The following is a 24,886-nucleotide window of genomic DNA, read 5'->3' on the forward strand; positions in this document are numbered from 1 at the left end:
TATCCTTACATTATAGGAACTATGACTGTCTTTCCAGCCTAGGAACCCCAACTAAGCCTCATGCCCAGTTAGCAGCTGCTGCTGTTGACAGGGTTGCTGTAAGCCCAGGAATATCTGGGCAAATGCCTCCCTGACAGAGTGTGAGGGACACCAGTGTGAGGCTGGTCAAAAGGGCAGAGATCCATCCAGGTCTACAGCAGTCCCTTTCAAACTGCCAGCATCTGACATGGTGAGCTCCATTTTGTTCAGGTTAAAGTCAGACCTGGACAGCAAAGCTCTCTTAAACACATGGGGAATAGTCTCCATGGACTCTTAAGATTAACTTCTGCAGTTCATTTTTAATTCACTCATGAATGTAATATCTAGTCACAAGGGTGTAAACCGAAAGGTAAAAGTATATAAATGTATAAGATGATCATTTGAACACTTTCCTTTTAAATTCCTTATCCCCTAGGAATTAATGTAATATTTGAAATAAATTCTGAAATGATTCCCTAGCTGATTTAACACCTGGAAACTTGCTTGTAGGTTCATAAGTGGCAGAAAGACTGTGGCCCTAAAGGAGTTCATCTCTCTGAATTTAGAATATAGACCCTACACCAGGAACCCATAAACAGTTGCCCTCTGGTATTCACAGACATAGTATATGCACCTTGGACCATTTCCAAACTCAAAGATCCAGACCTGCTAGGGATTTTGGGTTTTGCCAAGGCATTATACCATATTAAGAGGCTAACATAGTACATCATGGTGACTATAGTTAATAATGATATGTTGCATACGTGAAAATTGCTGAGAGAGTAGATTTTGTGTTTTCACTACAAAAAGAAAGGTAAGTAGCTGAGGTAATGCATATGTTAAATAATTTGATTTAGCCGTTCCACAATGTATACATATATTAAAACATGCTATACACCATAAATATATACAATTTTTACATGTCAACTAAATTTTTACTTTTTATTAAAAAAGGCTAATGGGGGGTAACTGCAGCTAATGAATAAACATCCAATAGGTCCAGCATTCCCATGTCAAGTGTCCTCTGACTGTCATCCTTTATACAATAATTCTAATGAAATGCTAGATGGAATGGGACATACCACTCAAGAATACCACAGATGATCACCCTTAAGATATTATAAGATGGGCAGAGAGCACAGACTTCCACTCTTAACTCTTGCCTGGCTGATCACAAATCATATCCCAGCCCAGGTCCAGGGACCTACTTGCTTCCTTACAAACGAGGAGACCCTGGTTCTAAGACTTTTGCTGAGAGCAGAAATAACCTCCCCCATCCTCCTGCTCCTTAAACAAGAGAAGCTTTAGGGCAATTGTCTAAAAGGAAACAACATACCAGAAATACAATTCCTGGGTTAAAGCAAGCAAAGCTGCTTTTCTAATAACTCCCATTTTCTATGCATACCCTGGGTCCAGCATCCCATCTTCCAGGTGTGGTTAGAAAAGAGATCAGACCTTAGTGACTGCTGGTGAAGTGAATTGCATGCTGCAGCCCCTCATCAGCATCTTTGTACAGCTCAGTTTCGTGTTTTCTGCAGAATCAGGAGCTGACAATCAAAATGGCCCCTCACTCACACTCATTGGTCAGACTGGGCTTGTGATAACAATTTAGACTAATCACTGACAAGCAGGGATGGGGAACACTGAAGTCAGCTATTGGCTGTGTCCCGAAGCAGTTGGGCATTCTGCCACTGGATGCTGCTTTTGTAATCTTGTCATATGACAAAGCACTATGATGTTCTTTTGTTTTCCTTGGATTGGCTTAAGGGCTGGTGAGAAGCAGGAAATATTCTGCCATGGGAAGTCTACTGACCTGCAAAAATTTATCAAAATACACAGAAGCAGGAATGGAAGGTGGAAAAATTACAAACTGTGATAATCAGCTCCAAGAGCCATGTAGGGGTAAAAGGAGGTAGGTAATACCTCTCCTTACTCATTGTAAGAGTCATGGCTGACACTCCTATAACAAAAGACAAGTTAACAAGAGAAAAGCATAACAAATTTACTTAATCAAAGTTTTATGTGATATGAGAGCCTTCAGAAATGAAGACCCAAAGATCCAGGGAAAACTGTTTTTGTGCTTAGGTTCCATGAAGAATGGGCAGCTCTGTAGAGATGTGTTTGGACAAGAGTATGATCTAAGGGTAATAGACTGGGTTCAAATTCTTCTTGGACTCTCTGTGTAGCATTTCTTCTTTGCAAGTATGGGGCAGGATTCCTCTGGATTAAGGGTCTTCAAATGAGAAGGGAGAAGGGAGAGAGTGACCTTCCTAAGTTTTATGGCTTGCTTTGGGGAGAGGGCTTCTAGTTTCTATGATTGTCTTGCGGAAGAGGAATTCTAGTTTCCATGGTTCACTCCAGGGGAGAAAGAAGCATGAAAGACAAGAGGGCAGGAGAAGGTCAAAGAGATCTTTCTTCGGAGGCCCTTCCAATGTCTTTCAGTTCAAAGTACTCAGCACACCGAGGCGCTATACTTTGGGCACCATGTTCTGAGAGCCAACAGCTACAATGAAGAAGTATGAGAGCAGTCACTGGGTAGGGAGGGAGCTTTCAACTAACTTAGAGGAGCAGGGCCTGACCCTAGCAAGCATTCCTGGGGCCTCCTGGTTGCCATATGGGGCAGTACTTATGTGTGGGACAGTGATATGAGGAGCTACACTCAGGAAGCTTCCTGATCTCAATTTTTATTATGATTTGTTTCTGATTTGGGATCTTCCTAACTGAATTAAAGAACTTATATTAATTTCTAGCTTAATTCAGGCAGGAGTTAGTCCAAGTATCATTTGACAAACTTTATTAATCTTTTGAAAGTGCCTTGGCTTTGGGTTTAGACCTATTTCAACCTCACCTCCACCACTTAGTATCTCTACAGTGTTGGGAAAAATCGCCTAACCTCTGTGACCCTAAGATATTCCTACATAAAACCTGGGAATAATAAATTATACCTCACAGAAGATTAAATGTGTTTCCTTACAAGCATTATGGTAGATCAGATATACACAGAACAAAAAGCCTGTGTATCACAATGAAAAATGCTATATAATCTGCAAAACATATTTTTTAAATGCACAGCCACATTTAAAAGAGAGTAAGGAATTCCCTGAAGTCCAGAAATGACAGGAAAGTGAAAATCCACCAGAATAAGCATGTGTTCATTTGTGTTGGTGATCTACATCACTTTCTCATGGACTACATTACATTATGAAGGAGATGGAAGACAAAGTCTGGGGCCTGCACGTGGTACATTGTATCATAGAACTCACATAAAACCAGGACCCACTCAGAGGTTAAACTGGAGAACAAACTCCTTGCAGACCTAAATGATGGGGCTACACATGCCTGGTTTTGGCTTTGGCCCTAAGGAAAGCAGGGAGGAAAAAAAGTCATTGATAATTTCTAATCTTAAGTGGAGAAGCATGATTGTTTTCGGGCTGAAATTCTCACTATCCATGTGGCAAGAAAAAAAAAAAAACTCAAGTAGAAAATTTCATTTTAAGCAATTCTGGCTTGGTAGTGCTCCCATGCACCTAACAAAAGCAAATAAAAACACCCCTCAAAAGGAAATACTTTTTACATAGTTCTCAAAGAATTTCCAAGTTTGATAAAGTTCCAAGGAATATCAGGTCATAATACAAAATCAAAGAATACACACAAATAAATAAGCCACAATGTGCAAAAGTTGCCAGATAATAAACAATAAGCCAGAGCAACAAAACTGCAGATATTGTAATTTAATAGAGAATAAAAAAGAATGTATTTAGTACACTTTGGGAGGCCGAGGCAGGTGTATCACTGAGGACAGGAGTTAGAGACCAGCCTGGCCAACATGGTAGAACCCAGTTTCTACTAAAAATACAAAAATTAGCCAGGCATGGTGGCGGGCATCTGTAATCCCAGCCACTTGGGAGTCTAAGGCAGGAGAATGGCTTAAACCTGGGAGGTAGAGGTTGCAGTGAGCCAAGATCGCACCACTGCACTCCAGCCTGGGCAACAGAGTAACTCTGTCTTAATAAAAAAAAAAAAGAATGTATTAGTGTATTTAGTAAGTTTCAAGATAAAGAAAGAAAAAATTAAGTTTTAACAAAGGAATAGGCCAGGCGCAGTGCCTCATGCCTGTAATCCCAGCACTTTGGGAGGCTGAGGTGAGCAGACTGCCTGAGGTCAGGAGTTCAAGACCAGCCTGGCCAACATGGTGAAAACTCATCTCCACTAAAAATACAAAAATTAGCCAGGTGTGGTGATGGGTGCCTGTAATCTCAGCTACTCGGGAGGCTGAGGCAGGAGAATCTCTTGAACCCAAGAGACAGAGGTTGCAGTGAGCTGAGATCATGCCACTACACTCTAGCCTGGGTGACAGGTCGAGACTCCATCTCAAAAAATAAATAAATAAATAAATAAATTTGATTAGGCATATTTGCACAAGAACCAAACAAAACTTAGAAATATAAAAACTAAAATAATAGAAATTAGAAACTCAAAGGATTTGTTGAAAAGTAATTTATACACAGCTGAAAAGCATTTATTGATTTAGAAGACAGATTTGAAGAAACTACTCAGAATGCAGCACAGAAAAACAATGAGATGGAAAATCAACAGAGATATTCAGGGACATGGAGAACAAAGTGAGGAAGTTAAAATGCATGTGATCAGAGTTGCAGAAGAACAAATAAAAGGGAATGGAGGAAAGGCAATAGTTGAAGAGACAATGACCGAAATTTTCGGAATTAATGAAAAATGCTAATCCTCAAATACATGAATTCCACAAAAGATCACCCAAGCAGATGTCACCTAAAAACACAGTAGTATCTTTTAAGTGCCTTTGAGGCAGAAAGATTTTTAAAACGACAAAAAACAGAAGAAATATCTGTGAAGGAATTGGTATTAGGTTAAGCTCAGACTTCTCAATAGCAACAAAAACACAGTGGGAAATAGTTTCAAAATGCCAAGAGAAAATAATTGTCAGCCTATAATTTGACTTTTTATCCCTTTTTATTTGAAATGATTTTAGACTTAAAGTTGTAAAAATGGTGCCCAGAGTTCCCATATACCCTTTACGCAGCTTCCCATCATGTTAACACCTTACATAAACATAGAATAATCTTTAAGACAGGAAACTAACAGTGACAACATATAATCAACTAATCTACAAGTCTTGTTCAAATTTTACCAGTTGTCCCACTAATATTCTTCTTCTAGTTCAACATCCAACCTGGGATCTTCCCCAAAATGACCTTTGTTCACAGTGTCATAATTCACCCTGCAACACAAGCTCTGCTCAACTAGAGTTTGATGAATAAAATGATTTTCTCTTTGCCATTGTCCCTTTATATGAATATCTCATAAAGCATAAAGGTCAGGGTGGTTCCTGTTAGAATATTCACTTCCCTTGATTTCCTGCCAAATATCATTTCACAACCCTCCTGAGCTCCCTCTTGATTATAAAGGGAAAGACATTGACTCCAGTCTGACGCAATAAACAGAAGAGTTTTTGATGACCCTGCACCTTCTTTTCTTCTGATTTATGTGGAACATACCAGCAACAAAATCCTGAACCAAGATCCACCAGGGGATGGACAGGTGTCCTAGGTATGCCCAAGAATGATGCAACATCCCCAGCCATGCGCATGATGGCTGAGGAATCTGGGGACAGCTATTGTGTGGAAAGAAAGCCTTACAAAGGGAAATCCTCATAGGAAATTGAGTAGGTTGGAGAAAGAGCCACACTCAGTCAGGCTTAGCCTGTCTTTTCTCTCCTTTGGTATCCCAGATGGAGCTGTTATCTTCTAATAGCCTGCTGCATTGTTTTTTTCTAAAGAGAATTCTAGGAAATTGACATCAGGGTCTCCAAGACTACCCCTAGATTTGATGATTCACCGGAAAGATGAGCAGGATTCAACATATGGTCATACTCACAGCTAAGCCTTATTATAACAAAAGTATACAGAGCAAAATTAGCACAGACAAAAAGTGCATGGGGCCAAGTCCAAAGAAAATCAGGTATAGGTTTCCAAGAGTGCCGGTAGAGTCATCAGGTTGTGCTTAATTCCTCCAGCATCAAATTGTGACAACACATGTGAAGCCAGTTAGACTGTGTGCCCAAGGGTTTTACTGGGGACTGATCATGTATGCACCCTCTGCCTAGCATGTACCAAAATTCCAGACTTCGAGAAGGAAAGCAAGTGTTAGCATAAACTCCATCATTTGCATAAACAGTCTTAGCATAGTAAGCCACCCATATCATTTATAGAATAGCTAGAAAACTGGGCCGGGCGCGGTGGCTCACGCCTGTAATCCCAGCACTTTGGGAGGCCGAGGTGGGCGGATCACGAGGTCAGGAGATCGAGACCACGGTGAAACCCCATCTCTACTAAAAATACAAAAAATTAGCCGGGCGCAGTGGCGTGCGCCTGTAGTCCCAGCTACTCGGGAGGCTGAGGCAGGAGAATGGCGTGAACCCGGGAGGCGGAGCTTGCAATGAGCCGAGATTGCACCACTGCACTCCAGCCTGGGCGACAGAGCGAGACTCCGTCTCAAAAAAAAAAAAAAAAAAAAAAGAAAACTGTTAAAAATCCAAGTTCCCTGATGTTAGCCAAGGGCCAACCTTGCAAGCAAGTCTTTCTAAAGATAACAGTCTCAAACTTGCCATGCTAACTCTGCATGGTCCATCCCCTTAGTCCTTAGCAAGGCAACTTTATAGTAAAATTATTATTTCTAGGATCTCTGTCAGTATTGATCCCAGTTTTTTCCAATACACTCAGTATTTATCCTCTTTTAAGGATCCTGAATTTAGCCAGCTTAAACAAATCTGATTAATTATAGAGGTCTATCTTAGAAGTCCAGATAGCTTCCTCCATACATGTCTATATTAAACTTTTAACCTGGTGGCACATCACAGCTCAGGCCAGGAAAGTAAAGTGGACCTGATCACCTTCCTGGGCTGAGACAGTGTCATGATAGTCAGGTACACACAGACACAAAGCACAATCCCAGAGGACATGCATGGCAGCCCAAGCGGGACATGCCTTAGGCAGTACAGGTTTACAACCCCCACCATGTGGCCTTCCATGGTGGGGCCTACCACCGTAAGGTTTCCATTCCAGTCCAAAAAATACACTGAAGTCCTTGCTTTCAGAGGAACTGCCTTCAAGCTATCAGTTCCAAACACAGGAGTGAGGAAGACATCTGAGGTTTTCTGGATGGAAAGTTCCAGAGTGGATCCCCACCTCCATCACCAGTGCTGTCTGTTGTGCTCAGAGGCTCAGCAGTCTGAATTCAAAGCATTAAGTAGGAGTTTGGAAAGACAGCGTGGGAAGATTTCCATCAGACAGAAGGGAAATCTTCCAGGAACAGTTCTGAAAAACAAAAAGATTGTTAATGACTTCCTCTCCTTTATGCCTCCCTGGGGGCTGAGTTTCTATTTTTTTTCATTGTGACAAAGTCAGAGTGTCCTATTCAGCAATCATATATTTTTGTTCAGTTATATCCCATTCTCACGCAGATCTTTCAACTGGAAAAAGTGTATACAAAAAGGACAAAAGGACTTTCACCAAAAAAAATTTTCATGCAATTTAAGCATAAAGAGGTATCATGCTCACATTGTCTGTTACTGAACAAAACTGGGGTCCACTTGCCCAGCCCAGTAAAGCCAAACACCCACAGTGGGGTTTTGCAACAAGAGAAAGGAGGGCATTTGTTTGCGGGTTGCCATGCAAGGAGAATCCCGCAGCTCACGCTTAAGACCCTATTTTTGGTTTCTATAGAGAACCAAACATCACCTGACTCTAACTTCCTTGGCTGTTGTTTTAAGCTATTATTACCTTCTTGCTTATCAGCTTGCAAACTTACTTCTCAGGGCCCGGTAGTGCCTGGAATTTCCCTTGAAGGAACTTGAGATTTTCCTTTATTTCCATGCTTGCGTGGGGGTCCTGGCAGCCCACTAAGAAGGCGTCCCTGCTCCATCTTATGTCCAGAATGAAATCCTGAATTTTCAAAAACTTTCAAAACTGGCTAACATAAACTCCCACCTCTTTCATCCAAATTATACAGTGAGCCTAGAAATTAGTAATCCTTTTCTGGGGTCAACTGCATTTAATAATGAAACTTCTAAGGTCAGGAAATGCCACCCCAAAATATATCGCTTTGGACTTCAAAATGAAGGCACTTGAGAAATAGCAAATGCAAGACAGGATTTTCTCTGAGCTCCCTTTATCTGCATAAAGATAGACCCTCCAAAAGGAACTCAGATGTCATGAATCCCTTCCCAGGGAATCTTATCAACCAGGAAGATTAAACTTGGATCACTGGAGAGAACACTGGTGGTTGACCCCGTGTCCAGACAGACTTTGTCACAGGCTGTCACATATTCTTCTGAGGGCCCATTCATTTTTCATCAAAACAATTTACTCCCCCTAAGTAAGTTGCCTACATCTCCCCTCCCCTCTCCTTTAAAAAGAGGGTATATAAGCTTCTAGATCTCACTGGGTTCGGGGCGTTAACTTTCCTTTCATATGATGCCCCATGCACGTAATAAGTTTGTATACTTTTTGTTCTGTTAATCTGCCAGTTTTCAGTTTACTTCATAGATTCAATTATCAAGCCCTCAAAAGATATAGGGAAAATGTGTCCTCCCCCTACCTTACTAAGGTGTGTGTGTGTGTTAGGACAAAAGTGAGGGATGTAGATTCAGGCTGTCAGTCCATTTTCACAGATTGAAACTAATTGGGAAAGTTGAAAACAGCAAGTCAACAGCAATGAGATAGTCTCAAGATGGGGAGAGTCCAGTCTATCAGGAGTGGTTGGAGGGGTCACACTCCCTGTGATGTGTCCTCCTCCAACTTACAGCTTTCAACAGGGATTATAAATCAGTAATGCAATTAGCCTCTGTAACATGAAGGGGCTCAGACTATGCCACGCCAAAACATGCCATTTTGACATAAGAATTATTTTGAGTTAAAGGGAATTGAAAAAAAGCAGATGCAGGATGAGCTGTCTGCCCTACTTCTGTCTGCCTGAAAGCAGAATATAAATGTCTCTTGTGATGGTATCCCCAACCCCTACTTCCATTCAAGAAAGGGGATAATAACCTTATCACTGGACAAAGTCTACACAAACAATTCTTAGTAACTAGCCCTCATCTACCATTAGTTTCCCCAAATATTTGTCTTTGCACAATTTGACACCCCTCAAAGTTCAAAGCTCCTTCTTTTTTGTCTGGTCACTTCTCTACAAATGTATTGTTCTTTTGTTAAGATGCTCAATAAGTCTCAAGTTCTAGCCACTTCTTTCACTTGCTCATCACTGAGTTCTCTGGTGTGAAGAGACCGATGGGGTTCAGGAGGATATGATATTTATTAATTATTTAGGTGCACCGGCCCAGTAGGATTAACATCTAAAGGACTGAGCCCTGAACAAAGAGTGAAGTTACCTTTTTTTTTTTTTTTTTTTGAGACGGAGTCTCGCTTTGTCACCCAGGCTGGAGTGCAGTGGCGCAATCTCGGCTCACTGCAAGCTCCGCCTCCCAGGTTCAAGCGATTCTCCTGCCTCAGCCTCCCGAGTAGCTGGGACTACAGGCGCATGCCACCAGGTCCAGCTCATTTTTTGTATTTTTAGTAGAGAACAGGTTTCACCATGTTGCCCAGGATGGTCTTGAACTCCAGACCTCATGATCCGCCCACCTCAGCCTCCCAAATTGCTGGGATTATAGGTGTGAGCCACCGTGCCTGGCCTGAAGTTACCTTTTAAGCATTTCTTGCAGGGGGTTTGGGGGAGATCTGTGCAGGGGGAAGCATACTACAGAAGAGAGAAACAAAGGCAACTGCCTTTGAGACATGCATTACATCATTTCTTACTTTTTAAGGAAAAGCATGTTTTGCGACTTGAGTTTATCTGTCTAGTGACCTTGCAGCTGCACAGCTAGGGAAACAGAGTCTTCACAATGCCTGGGAAGGGAGGAGAGATAAGGCTTACTAGCCACAGAAAAACAGGCAGTTAATTTTTTAAAGGACTCCAGTTCTTTCTCTTTCTCAGGGGGAGTTGGGTTTTCTTACATACAACTGAGTTTTTCCTTACACACTCTTTCATTTCTTTTAATTCCTGTTTCAGTAGGCTGGGGCCTATGAACCTAAGATGGGAAGAGGAAATAATGTTTGCTGAGCCAGGCGCAGTGGCTCACGCCTGTAATCCCAGAACTTTGGGAGGCTGAAGTGGGCGGATCACTTGAGCCCAGGAGTTTGAGACCAGCCTGGGCAACATGACAAAACCATGTCTCTATAAAAAATACAAAAATTAGCGAGGTGTGGCGGCACATGCCTGTAGTCCCAGCTGCTCAGGAGGCTGAGGTAGGAAGATGGCTTGAGCCCAGGAGGTTGAGGCTACAGTCAGCTGTGATCATGCCACTGCACTCCAGCCTGGGCAACAGAGCAGAAACCCTGTCTCAATAAAAATCTTTAATGCACAGAATGGTTTTTTCCTCTCCTACAATCACAAATATGTAATCAGCAACTGGATTTCAGATGGCCTAATCAGAGAAAAATCCAAATAGTCCAGAAAAGCCCAAAAAGTATCCATGATGATTTTATAAATTAGGGCTCCACAGAGCAGTGATTTGCAAGGATCCCAGAATCTGAGTTCTGTCCATGGAGCCTATGTCTGCTTTCAGTTCAGCACAACACAAACTAAGGCTGAAACAACCTAACAATAGGCAGCCACAGGTTTCAGCTTAGAGTCAGAACAGGCAATTAGAATATGTGAATTCTGGATTTCAAAGGAGACAGCTTCTTTTCTTCCTGCAGCAACAAAACCAAGATACTTCAGGGTCAGAGAGCCATGGTCCAAGTCGAAGGGACAAGAAATGCTTTCCCAGGCCCTTTTTATTTTGTCAGGCTTAGAGTCTTAATTGACCCACTCAAAAAATACGCGCCTGGAACATCATCAGCCTTAAAGAGTCAGACATCTGACATACCAAGGGCTCTCTAGCAACTAAAAATGGATTTTTCAAACTCAGTATGTCTCCATCTGGAGACAACGTCTGAGAAATAAAAATAAAATCCTAAGCCCCACAAGCAACTGAAAATACTATACCCCCTCTTGGCCCCGGGGACTCCAGTGAAACCTTAAAAACTGAGTGCCAGGCCATGATGGAAAGTAAAGTCAGACACACCCCTTTCTTATTAATCTTTAACCAGAATTATTTCCTAAGGAGTAAGCAGAAACCAGCTCTGGAAAACAAGAAATAGAGGATACATTCCTTTATTGCCTTTAGCCAATCATCTGAGGCCACTGTTCGACTCCCCCTCCCTCTTTGCAGTTTCAATGTGACAGCTCGCCAGTTTCACAAGGCAACCCTTTCTAAAAATTGACCTCTATCTCCTGTCCAGTTTTGGCCCAATCACAGAGGAAGGGCAGTGCGGGTTTTCATGTCCTCTACTTCACCTTTTGACACAAGAAGGCCAAAAACTCCACCCATGGATCACGCTAACACCACCATTTTTTGTACATATGATTCATGGAAAGGCACGAGGCTCAATTGCACATGTGCATATTTTCCCTTTCATGAATATTCATGACTCCTCCTATAGCTTATCGAATATGTGTATTTGGACCCCTCATTCAGCAACAATTTTTGTCTTAGTCTTCCCTCCCACAAAGTGCCTGTGGCTTCTGGTTGGAGGCTATGCTTTCCAGCCTGTCAGAATGGCTAGCTTGGTAGTAACTGCCCAAGGGTTTTTTCCTGCCCACTGCACAAAGACCATGCCATTGTGGTAGAGAAAATTTTAATAGACACATGGAAGGAAAATAAATCTTGGGACCCCCAAGTCACTAAGCCAAAGGGAAAAGTCAAGCTGGGAACTGCATCAGGCAAACCTGCTCCCATTTTATTCCTAAATGAGATAACTACAAAGATTAAAAAAAAAAAGCTACATAGTTCCTTCACAATTTGCCCACAAGGAAATTCCTTGTGGGCCTCAATATCTTTACCCTAAAAACAGTTCTGTTGAATTTTACCCTAGCAACATAAACTGATAGCTTGTCTTCACCAGTACAGGACAGAAAGTCATAACTGCTCGCCTGAGACAAATGCCTATCTGGTTGCTTCCTCTGCCCTATCGTTCATGTAAAACTGCAGATTCACTGAGACAGACTAAGGCATAAATTGTTAGAGTAGGTAGTTAGACATGAACAGGGCAGGAGAGGGCCTCCTCTCCTACCAGGCAACCATCAGGTGATGGTCAGGCAGTTGTTAAACCATCCCTAAAATGATAATTGGTTGAAGCCAATGCCGGGGAAGGGCCATCTCCCAATAGAAATACCTGAAATTGGTAATCAGCACCTTCCAGGTAAGAGCTCAGGAGTTGGACAAGTGGGCTCAAGCATGTGCACTAAGAGGCAAAATGTCAGAGTTTAACTGGTATATGAACTTCTTCTAGGAACACTCGACTGGTAGGGAAACAATGCCTCAAGTGAGCATGTGCACAATTTCAGTAAACACACTGAGCATGCAGCCCCAGCCCCTCCCAAGTGCTGGCAGATCCCTGCATATGTAGACAGCCCAACCCAAGGGAAGAAACAGGGAAGAAATAACGAAAGACCCCAGAAGCATGCCAACTTGCAAACCCCAAGTCAAAGGTTAAACCATGCACTTGAATCTCTTACGTTACCCACTTGGCCCTCTTTCAAGATCAAGAATATAAAGCACACTGGGAGGCCGAGGCGGGCAGATCACGAGGTCAGAAGATCGAGACCATCCTGGCTAACATGGTGAAAACCTGTCTCTACTAAAAATACAAAAAAATTAGCTGGGTGTGGCAGCATGCACCTGTAGTCCCAGCTGCTGGGGAGGCTGAGGCAGGAGAATGTTGTGAACCAGGGAGGCAGAGCTTGCAGTGAGCCGAGATCACGCCACTGCACTCTAGCCTGGGTGACAGAGCGAGACTCCGTCTCAAAAAAAAAAAAAAAAAAAAGAATATAAAGTGCATTCAAGTACTTCACTTCCCCTTATTCCTGCTCTAAAACTTTTTAATAAACTTTGTCTCCTGCTCTGAAACTTGCCTCAATCTCTCTCTTTGCCTTTTCCCCTCAGTCGAATTCTTTCTTCCAAGGAGGCAAGAATTAAGGTTGCTGCAGAGCTGTATGGATTTGCTGCTGCTAACCAAATGACTATTCCTCTACCCCACCACCATATATAAATTGTGTATTCAGTGAAAGGCTGATCAAAGATCCAAAAGAATGCAACCTTTTGTCTCTTATCCACCTATCACCTGGAAGCTCCCACTTTGAGTTGTGCCACCTTTCTGAACCAACTCAACGTACATCTTACATGTATTGATTGATGTCTCATGTCTTCCTAAAATGTATAAAACCAAGCTGTGCCCTACCTTGGGCACATGTCCTCAGGATCTCCTAAGGGCAATGTCATGGGCCATTGGTCACTCATATTTGGCTCAGAATAAATCTCTTCAAATATTTTAGAGTTTGACTCTTTTAATTGACAGACACAAGACTAGTCATGCCATGTAAGAGATGGAGTTCGTATTCAAGTCATTCTCCTTCAAAACTCATAAGTTAGAAGTTTTGTTTTTGTTTTTGTTTTTTCTGAGACAGAGTCTTACTGTGTCACCCAAGTTGGAGTGCAGTGGTGCAATCTCGGCTCAATGCAACCTCTGCCTCTCAGGTTCAAGCAATTCTACTGCCTCAGCCGCCCGAGTAGCTGGAATTACAGGCACCCACCACTACGCCCTGCTAATTTTTGTATTTTTAGTAGACATGGGATTTCACCATCGTGGCCAGGCTGGTCTTGAACTCCTGACCTTGTGATCCACCCGCCTCGGCCTCCCAAAGTGCTGGGATTACAGGTGTGCACCACCATGCCCGGTGTACGTTAGAAGGTTTTCAAAGTGTGGAGGTGGCTAGGCTTGCTGCTGACTGGTTGGGCAAAGACAAAATCATAGACAGTTAAAGCTGTCCTTCTGCATGCTGAATTGCTTCTGGATGGGGCCACAGGAGGAGGATTGGTGGGTTCAGGTGGGTCCAGGTGGAGCCATGGGTATCAGACATGCAAAATACCCGAAAAGATGTGTCAAAAGGCCAATTTTAGGGTCCTACAATAGTGTTGTTATTTGCAGGAGTAATTGGGGAAGTTGTGAATTGTTTAACCTCAGGAATAATGGCTATCAATCTTTTATGTCTGCCCCCTAGTAGGATTCAGGCTCCGCTCCTCCCCACAGCCTGAGGGACTCTCATTAGCTTTACAAAAGTGGTTGAGTTTGGGGGACAGCCTATTACCATTTAAACTATAATCTAAATGTCTTCCAAAGTTAGCTCAACCCAGTAGCCCAGAAATAATTATGGGAAAGGCAAGATGGGGGTTGGTGAGTTAGCTCAGATCTCATTCCCTGTCATAATTTTCTCACTGATACAATTTTTGCAAAGATGGTTTCAGCCTGAAGGCTGCAATCCCCTTATGAGAAATAAAGCTCTCCTTTCAAATTTTATGAAGTTTGTTATTCTTCAGTTGAAATTATAAAGGATACAACTATTAGAGACATTTGAACCAGAGAAACTCCATCTTGAATAGGGGCTGGGTGAAATAAGGCTGAGACCTACTGGGCTGCACTCCCAAGAGCTTAGGCATTCTTAGTCATAGGATGACATAGGAGGTCAGGACAAGATACAGGTCAAAAAGGCCCAGCTGATGAAACAGGATGCGGTAAAGAAGCCAGCCAAAACCAAGATGGTGATGAAAATGACCTCTGGTCATCCTCACTGCTCATTATATGCTAATTATAATGCTAAATTTAGCATTATAATTTAGCATTAGCATGCTAAAAGACACTCCCATCAGTGCCATGGCAGTTTATAAATGCCATGGCAACATTCAGAAGTTAACCTATATGGTCTAAAAGTGGGAGGAATCCTCAATTCTGGGAATTGCTTGCCTTTTTCCCAGAATACTCATGAATAATCCATCCCCTGTTTAGCATATAATCAAGAAATAACTTTAAGTATACACAGTTGAAAAGCCCATGCTGCTGCTCTGCCTGTGGAGTAGGCTTTCTTTTATTCCTTTACTTTCTTAATAAACTTGCTTTCACTTTACTCTGTGGACTTGCCCTGATTTCTTTCTTGTGTGAGCTCCAAGAACCCCCTTTTTGAGTCTGTATTGGGACCCCTTTCCTGTAACACAACTAAGGAACAACCAAATGGAAGAGTTGCATAGGGCAAAGTATGGGGTGAGTAGGGGAAGGGTGGGCATGGAGCTTCCATATTTTTGCTTGGGATGCTACTCTTCCAGCACTTCAATGTGTTCACCAACTCAAAACCTCTCAGAACCCCATCCTTTAGAGCAGGTGTCCCCAATCCCTGGGCTACAGACTGGTACTGGTCCGAGGCCTGTTAGGAACTGGGCTATACAGCAGGAGGTGAGCAGCAGGCGAGCAATCAAAGCTTCCTCTGTATTAACAGCCGTTCCCCATCACTCACATTACTGTCTGAGTTCCGCCTCCTGTCAGATCAACAGAGGCATTAGATTCTCAAAAGAGCACGAACCCTATTGTGAACTCTGCATCCGATGAACCTAGGTTGCGCATTCCTTATGAGAATCTAATGCCTGCTGATCTGCCACTGTCTCCCATTGTTATGCCTAGACTATTTGTTCCTCAAAGAAGACTACCAGAGTCCAGAGTCAAAGCCAAGCGGCAAGGATCTTTACTACAAGTTCGAACCTGGTCCTTCTATTCTACAGCATACAGGAGGGCCTTGAACAATGCGAGTGTTTGCTTTTTATAGCCTGAGAGTTACAGGGGAACAAAGGAATTCTTTTGGTTCCCGCTTTTTCAGTAAAACTTTGAACGGCTGTCCTCTTATCGGAGACTTTCCTGGTGGTGTTTGTACTGGGCTCAGGAAGTTTGAGAGATATATGGCGATATGTGGTGAGATGGGAAGATGGGATGTTGTTTGTACTGGGCTCGGGAAGTTTGAGAGATATATGGCGATATGTGGTGAGATGGGAAGATGGGATGTGTTTGTACTGGGCTTGTTTGTTTTGAGCCTGGGGCTGAGGAATGTGCCCGGCTCCTTTCATTCCCCCCTTTTCTTTTCAGGTATTTTTAGAGCCAATCTTGGGTCTTATAAGTCTGATTCTGCTTCAGCGTTTACAGGTTGGTATTGGGCTCTGAGGACTATGAGTTGTACAGTGTCAAACCTTTCTCTAACGAACCGCAAAATTCTGTTAACAACACAAGGTCTTACGGTAAGCAGAAATAGTAGACTCAGCAGGGGTCCAAGGAAGGGGGCTAACAGAGAAAACATAGATGAGTTCCACCATTGGTCTGCAGCTGAAGCAAACTGCCATGTTCTTACTTCTGTGCTTAACTTGCGTAACTGTTGGACCTGGTCTTCTACGAGCCCTGATTCATTTATGTAGAAACAACAGTCTTCCTTTAGAAACATACACGTTCCCCCTTTTTCAGCAGTGAGTAGGTCTAAGGCCCTCCGGTTCTGCAAGGTTACCTGTGCTAGGGACGTGAGCTGCCGCTGGAGGGAGGCAAGGGACTCAGCTGACTCCTCCATAGCAACGGCAAATTGTTGGTACAGCTTGTTACTTTCTATAAGGGTGTGACCTAGGGCTCCCCCAGCCAGTCCGGCCGCCATGAAGGATGCGGTGAGGGAGATTCCTGCAATGAGGGGGAGAAATATGGCTCGTGCAGGTCTCGGTCTAGGGTCTGGGTGAATAACAGCACTAGTCCAGTTACCGGTATACCTTAGGAACTCGCCGGCAGTAAGCAGAGTTAACTGGGGAACTAATGTGACAGGAAGACACAGTAGGTTGGTAACAGAGGGGCTTGATAGGTCTTTAGATAATGTTCCATTACACCAGAAGAATATGCCTGACGAAGCCTTTAAGGTGATGTTAGGGGGCGTTGCAGTGATGCTGCAGAGGCTGGAATTAGTTCCTGAGAAACAGTAGGGAAACTTTTCTTGACTGGGGTTTAGGTATAGTGGCACGTTAGGGATAGGGGCATATGAGAGGTTTCGGTGGTTGTTAGCTTGGGCTGAGGTGGAGGATCTTTATGGCAGGGGGACAGCGGTTAGCGGTGGACGCCTTAGAGTGGCACACAGAAAGCAGCCAGACAGGCTGTGAAGTCCTGTAAGGTGGGCAAGTTCTAATCTTTCTTGCAATAATTTTAACCAGGAAAAAGGACGTAAGTCTTGTGTCAGGCGGTTTTCTTGTCGCTGGATATTTCTATGGACCAGGGGCCATACCTGCACTAGACCTTGCCACAGATAGAGGTGACTGCTAGGCCATGTGGAGGCGGAGGAGTAGTATACAGCCCTGTGTTGAGGCGTGGTCCAGCAGGAGTTCTAGAGGTCTCTAACTATCCATGTATATGAAAGGTCTCTATCTTGTCTGTGATGGAAGGGCCATCTGGGATTTATCTGTTCTTTTCCACCCCACCATCGGTATTTATGGATGTTACAATAGTTATAAGGGCAGCCGGCACTTTGGTGCCACCAATAGTGCTTACAATTGTATTCAGTCTGATCATACTTGAAGCATATTATTGGTGCCACTGGTTTGGCTACTGGGAAATCGGTAAAATTTAGTAAAATTGGGCTATTGCACCTTGAGGAGGGGCAATCTGCACTGGCCACTAATTTCCTGGGCTTATGAGGTTGCCTAGGGTGGGTTTGGTTTTCATAAAGCCAGAATCTCCAGACAAAGGGATTAGGAGCTGGCTTTATGTTTTCCTTAGCGGCCACTAGGGCGACTAATGTTAGAGTTAGACTACCTAACTGCATGTTTGCAGTGAGCTATGCTGCTGGCGCAGGGTGAGTTTTAAGGGGTTGTTCTTAGCTCTGTCCACAGTCCACGTGTCCGGTGCTTCAGCCGCCGCCGTGATTGGCCCCAGAAGGTCGGAGGTTGGGTCCACTGGCTTGACGTGGGTGTAGTGGATCCACGACGCAATGCCTTCTACCTTCAGGGCGGTGGGTGTGGTCAGGAGTACTTGGAGTGGTCCTTTCCACCTGGGCTCTAGGGTCTCTTGTCAGTGTCACTTAACTAGGACCTAGTCTCTCGGCTGGTACGGAGGGGGTGTCAGTGGGGGACTGGTCTCATATAGCTCTTTCAGCTTGGGCCAGATTTCTTGGTGAATTTTCTGTAAGGCTTGTAAGGAAAATAAGAATTCAGAGACATTTTCTGTTTCAGACTTAAGCAGGTCATCTTTTAAGCTAGGAACCAGGGGTGGAGGTCTGCCATACATGATTTCGTAAGGGGTAAGGCCTAGTTTGTAAGGGGTATTACGGGCCTGGAACAGAGCATAGGGGAGAAGGACTACTTAATTAGCGCCAGTCTTTATAGTCAATTTAGTTAAGGTCTCTTTTAAGGTCCGATTCATCCTTTCTACCTGTCCTGAACTCTGGGGCCTGTAAGCGCAATGTAGTTTCTAATTTGCCATAAGGATGGAAGCCAAGTCCTGACTTACCTTAGTGACAAAAGCGGGCCTATTATCTGACCTTATCTGGACGGGGAAGCCATACCTGGGAAGGATATCTTCTAGAATTTTCTTTGCTATGACCTGAGCAGTTTCTTTTTTTGGTTGGGAATGCTTCAGTCCACCTTGAAAAAGTATCTACAAAGACAAGTAAGTACCGGTACCCGTACTTTCCTGGCTTTATTTCAGTAAAATCTACGTCTCGGTAGATTCTGGGCCTGGTTCCCCTGAGCCTTGTTCCTGTTGCAGCTTGAGATTGGGGGTATGCGTTGTTAAGCTGGCAGACTTTGCAACTTGTCACGATACTGCTGGCCGTCTCAGCTATATGTCTGATTTTGAGCTTGGAGCGTCTGATCAGGTCTATCATCTGCCAGGCCCCCAGGTGGGTGGTTCGGTGGATGTGTTCTAACACCTGTTGTCCTAGTTTTTCTGGCAGGATGGTTTGGTCATTAGTATCAGTCTACCACCTATTCTGGATTTGTTTCAGGGGAAGTTTGTCAATCCACTGGAGATCTTGTTCTGAATATTCAGGGAAATATGGCAAGTCCTGGGGGCCCGGGTCAGGGAGCTGGAGTGCAAGGAGTTGGCTAGGAGCCTTCGCCACATTCCTTGCAGTTTGGTCTGCCAGAAAGTTGCCTTGAGCAGTTGGAGTAGTTAGTTTCTGATGCCTTGGGCAATGTACAATGGCTAACTTTTCTGGCCTCTATAGGGCTGTTAGCAGGGCTAGGATTTCTTGCTTGTTTTTTATCTCTTTTCTTTCAGCCGTCAGTAACCTTCGCTCCTTGCAAATGGCCTCATGTATATGCGCCGTTGCAAAAGCATATCGGCTGTCTGTATATACTGTCAGCTTTTTCCCCGCCCCTAAGGTAAGAGCTTGGGTGAGCGCTATCAGTTCGGCCTTCTGGGCCGATGTCCCCGGGGGCAGGGGTTCTGCCTAGATTACCTCAGTCTCTGAAGTTACTGCCGCTTCAGCGTACCTCTGGCCTTGATGCATGAAGCTGCTCTTATCAGTGAACTAGACGAGGTCGGCGTCAGGAAGTGGGCGGTCCTGCAGGTCTTTGCTCAGATTATCATGCCGGGGGGGGGGGGGGGGGGCGCCTAGGTTGGGTGTACTTTGGCTGTAGATGCTCTTTCTGTGCCACTGCTGCCAGGACCTTGGTCATTTTTTCAGTGGCCTTAAATTGCTTTTCTTCTGGAGTATCTCTGTTATTGTAAACCTGCCGGGCTATCTGAAGGAGGTCCTGAATCCGCTTTCTTTCCAAGTCTTCTAATTTCTGGAGTTTTCTCTTAATATCTGGGGCTGCCTGATTTATGAAAGGCATTATAACAGCTGCCTGACTTCCTGGAGCCTCTGGACCTATGGGGGTGTACTGTCTAAAAGCTTCTATTAATCTTTCTAAGTAGGTAGCTGGGCTCTCTGTCTTCCCCTGCAGAATAGAATATACTTTAGCCAAATTAGTGGGCTTGCGAGCAGCTGCCTGGAGACTTGCCATTAGAGTCTGGCGGTAAAGGTGTAGCTGTCCTTTACTTTCTGCCGTATTGTAGTCCTACGCCGGCCTGGTCAGAGGAAAGTTTGCGTTTATGAGGTCGGGGTTGGCAGTCGGTTGACCGTCGTCCCCCGGGACCAGCTTTCTAGCTTCTATCTGTATTCTCTCTCGCTTCTCCGTGGTGAACAAGATTCGGAGGAGCTGCTGACAATCATCTTAAGTGGGCTGGTGGGTGAACATGACACTATCCAGTAAAGCCAGTAAATCTTTGGGGTTGTCTGAAAACCGAGCACTCTGAGTCTTCCAGTTATACAGATCACTGGTGGAGAATGGCCAGTACTGGAGCCTGGGGATTCCTGTGTCATCTGGGGGTCCTATTTCCCGAAGGGGTAAAGCCACCGTGGAGTCAGGCGGCTGAGGGGGGCTAGTCCGCGAAGTGTGCCCTCGCGTCCGCCCTGCCGGCCTTTCAAAGTTACTTTCCTTTTCAGCGGGCCCGTGTGTGCCGGCCGCCTTCTATCCACCTGCTCCTTCCTGCAGCTCAGCCAGGGGGGCTGGGGCCTGGGGCCCGGAGGGGTATGGAGGGGGTTCTGTGAACAGTGGGTCCCCGCTGTCAGGTAGAACAGGATAGGGGGGGCAGTTGGCTGCTTGGATTTTAGTGGTCGAGCAACCAGTGCCTTACAGGGTTCAGAGGCTAATTGGAAAGGGGACAGCCAAGGAGGCGGGTTCTCAACAAGGTCCTGCCATATGAGGATATATGGGATTTGATCTAAGTGGCCCGCACGCCCAGGTAGGAAAATCTTGGACTTTACTCTAGTGATGACAGCAAGTCGGAAGGTCCTTTCGGGTGGCCACCCCACATCAAAGGCAGGCCATTCGGAGCGACACAGAGTAATTAGCTTTCCTTTCCTGATTTGTATACCAAGATCATGGCCCTTTGCTCTAACTTCTTTGAAATTACTCGTAAGGAGAGATACGGGAGTGCTCTGGGTATTACCTATCCTGTAATAATTTGTAATCTCTTCCTATAAAGGAATGTGGGTTTGAATCCCTGTAAAGGAAATCTGATTTGACTTCTTAATGCTATCTAATCGCAGGCGCACTTTGGCAGCCTTGGTCAGAGTTAGCTGCCTAGATCGTAGTCGCGCTGAGGCAGCCCAGGTCAGAGGCAGCTGCTGCCCGCCAAACCGGGGCAGTTCAGATCGCAAGCGCGCACCAGAAGCCCGGGTCAGAGTCAGCTGCCTGGGTCCTGGTCGCGCTGAGGCAGCCCAGGTCAGAGGCAGCTGCTGCCTGCCAAACCGGGGCAGTTCAGATCGCAAGCGCGCACCGGAAGCCCGGGTCAGAGTCAGCTGCCTGGGTCCTGGTCGCGCTGAGGCAGCCCAGGTCAGAGGCAGCTGCTGCCCGCCAAACCGGGGCAGTTCAGATCGCAAGTGCGCACCGGAAGCCCGGTTCAGAGTTAGCTGCTGCCCGCCAAACCGGGGCAGTTCAGATCGCAAGCGCGCACCGGAAGCCCGGGTCAGAGTTAGCTGCTGCCCGCCAAACCGGGGCAGTTCAGATCGCAAGCGCGCACCGGAAGCCCGGGTCACAGTTAGCTGCTGCCCGCCAAACCGGGGCAGTTCAGATCGCAAGCGCGCACCGGAAGCCCGGGTCAGAGTTAGCTGCTGCCCGCCAAACCGGGGCAGTTCAGATCGCAAGCGCGCACCGGAAGCCCGGGTCAGAGTTAGCTGCTGCCCGCCAAACCGGGGCAGTTCAGATCGCAAGCACGCACCGGAAGCCCGGGTCAGAGTTAGCTGCCTGGGTTGCGGTCGCGCTGAGGCAGCCCAGGTCAGAGGCAGCTGCTGCCCGCCAAACCGGGGCAGTTCAGATCGCAAGCGCGCACCGGAAGCCCGGGTCAGAGTTAGCTGCTGCCTGCCAAACCGGGGCAGTTCAGATCGCAAGCGCGCACCGGAAGCCCGGGTCAGAGTTAGCTGCCTGGGTCGCGGTCGCGCTGAGGCAGCCCAGATCAGAGGCAGCTGCTGCCCGCCAAGCCGGGGCAGCTCAGATCAGAGACAGCTGCTGCCTGCCAAGCCGGGGCAGCTCAGACCGCAATATATATCAGATGAGAGCCAGGGGACGTCTCCTACCGGTCTCCGCTGGCCGTCCTATAGCGCGTCCGCCAGGACTGTGCCAGCTCCAGTTTCAGACCTCGCGAGTCACAGATTCGGATTCAGAACAGACACAGACAGACAAACGGAGACGAGCCAGCTCACCTATCAGTAGATCGATCCTAGCAGATCCGTTGACCAGGGGTCTGGTGGGCTTGGGGAATCCCAGACGAGCCCCCAGATGTTATGCCCAGACTATTTGTTCCTCAAAGAAGACTACCAGAGTCCAGAGTCAAAGCCAAGCGGCAAGGATCTTTACTACAAGTTCGAACCTGGTCCTTCTATTCTACAGCATACAAGAGGGCCCTGAACAATGCGAGTGTTTGCTTTTTATAGCCTGAGAGTTACAGGGGAACAAAGGAATTCTTTTGGTTCCCGCTTTTTCAGTAAAACTTTGAACGGCTGTCCCCTTATCGGAGACTTTCCTGGTGGTGTTTGTACTGGGCTCAGGAAGTTTGAGAGATATATGGCGATATGTGGTGAGATGGGAAGATGGGATGTGTTTGTACTGGGCTTGTTTGTTTTGAGCCTGGGGCTGAGGAATGTGCCCGGCTCCTTTCACCATCACCCCCAGATGGGACCGTCTAGTTGCAGGAAAACAAGCTCAGGGCTCCCACTGATTCTACATTATAGTGAGTTGTATAATTATTTCGTTTATATTACAATGTAATAATAATAGAAATAAAGTGCACAATAAATGTAATGTGCTTGAATCATCCTGAAACCATCCCTGCCCAGTCTGTGGAAAAACTGACTTCCACAAAACCAGTCCCTGGTGCCAAAAAGGTTGGGGATTGCTGCTTGAGGGGTTTTTATGGAGGTTCACAATATATAGGTAAGATTTTGATGACTGATTGAATCATTGGCCACTGGTGATTGAACTCACTTTCTAGCCCTTCTTCCCTCCCCAGAGGTTGGGGGATGGGGCTGAAAGTTCCAACCCTGTAATCATGCCTTGGTCTTTTTGGCAACCAGCCCCCATAATGAAGTATCTAGGGGCCCCCAGTAGTGTGACTTCATTAACATAAACTCAGGCATGGTTGAAAGGGGTCTGTTATGAATAAGAAAACATGCTTCCTATCACTGTTGGAAATTCCAAGGAATTTAGAAGCTCTGTGACAGGAACCAGGGACAAAGGCTAAGGAGATATTTCGTATTATACCATAGCAGTGCTATTTACATGGGAAACAAGATCACCAGGAAATCCTCCCTGAATCTAAACCCCTCACTTGCCTAAGAAGCACCAAAGGACACAGGAAAAACCTGAGGAGCCTCTCAGCTGGAACCAAGCACTACGTAGCAACTGTGTCTCTCAAGAAACTATGAGGTCAACCTCTTGGTGCTCCTGGACTTTTGTTTCTAGCATATTTTTAAATTCCTGTATTTTTCTTGAATGCAAATTTCCCTGCAGACTCCTCCTAAGAAAGGCAAACTTTCTAACTCTTCTATTATGCTTTCTTATTAAGTTAACAGACACAGACCCAGAAAGAAAATAAAGTTGTGCTAACAGTAAAAGTCATTGCATTTGTGTCATAATTCTAACCGAATGAAAACATCACAAGCGATGTTCATAGAATTGCAAACCAGACAAAACTGACCTGAGGTTTGAGAGGAGCTGAGTGAGACAGGATGATGGGAAGAGTGAGTTTTAATCTATTCAGGCTAAGATGGATCACTCAAAGGTAGGTAGTAAAATAAAAGAATTTTAAAGGTAGCTATGTTCCATTTTTATTTGAAAGCATCAATGCTTGGGGCTCTATTGTGATGATAACCATTAAAATAAGATTTATCTTTTCAACAGATGTTAGGAAATATAAAACCTAACCAAAATTAAGGTATATCTTATTCAAAAGGTACACATTCCTCTTTTCCTGTTTGGTTTTGTGCTGGTAAGTTGCAGAAAGTATTTTCTTCTCAACATTATACTGACTGACTTGCTAGAATCTTTTCATCTGATATAGTGTCAGGAGAAGGAGAACTGAGAAAAAAAAAAGAGGACCCTATTCTCAGATGCATTTTCCACCATTTAAATACCTGTAACTGCCTGCTGCGAAGAGGTCTGCAGGAAGGACAGAGACCACTTCCTATTAGCTCCTCCATGCGGTGAGAAGATAATCTGGCCGCCTAAGCCACAGTCCCAGGAAGGCCATCAAATGCCCTGCAGAATCAAAACCACAGTGAGATAGCATCTCATCCTGGTTAGAATGGCTACTATCAAAAAAACAAAAATAACGAATGCTGGTGAGGATGCAGAGAATGGGGAACCTCATATACTGTTGGTGGGAATGTAAATTAGTACAGCCACTATGGAAAACAGTATGACGTTTCCCCCCAAAACTGAAAATGGATTTATTATGTGATCCAGCAATCCCACTGCTGGATATATATTTTAAAAAATTGACATCAAGTTATCAAAGCGATATCTGTATTCTGATGTTCATTGGAGCACCATTCACAATAGCCAAGATATAAAAACAAACTAAGTGTCCATCAGTGGATAAATAAAGAAAATGTAGCTTATATACACAGTGGAATATTATTCAACTATAAAAAAATGAAATCCTGTCATTTGCAACAACATGGATAGAACTGGAGGTCATTATGTTAAGTGAAATAAGCTAGGCACAGAAAGACAAATATTGCACATTCTCAATCATATGTGGGAACTAAGAACAAAGTGGATCTCACGGACATAGAGAGTGGAATGTTGGTTACCAAAGGCTGGGAAGGGTAGAGGGGAGGGAAGATAAAG

At 44.9% G+C, this 24,886-nt stretch overlaps 1 long non-coding RNA gene across 5 annotated transcripts in view; it reads right to left on the reverse strand.

Annotated features, from left to right (window-relative positions):
- The window catches only part of LOC109028559 (uncharacterized), a 70,927-nt gene extending 67,565 nt beyond the window's left edge, over positions 1 to 3,362 (reverse strand). For 3 of the 5 annotated variants that reach the window (XR_008669208.2, XR_002007567.3, XR_010135262.1), the window contains exon 1: positions 1,424 to 3,362. This is a non-coding gene — a long non-coding RNA (uncharacterized lncRNA). Of the gene's footprint in view, positions 1 to 1,354 lie in introns of all 5 variants that reach the window. The other 2 variants (XR_008669206.2, XR_008669205.2) reach the window with 2 other exon arrangements.
- Between the last annotated feature and the right edge of the window lie 21,524 nt (positions 3,363 to 24,886).

The sequence above is a fragment of the Gorilla gorilla genome, chromosome 8 (assembly GCF_029281585.2).
Source record: "Gorilla gorilla gorilla isolate KB3781 chromosome 8, NHGRI_mGorGor1-v2.1_pri, whole genome shotgun sequence".
In the NCBI taxonomy this organism is placed as follows: domain Eukaryota; kingdom Metazoa; phylum Chordata; class Mammalia; order Primates; family Hominidae; genus Gorilla; species Gorilla gorilla.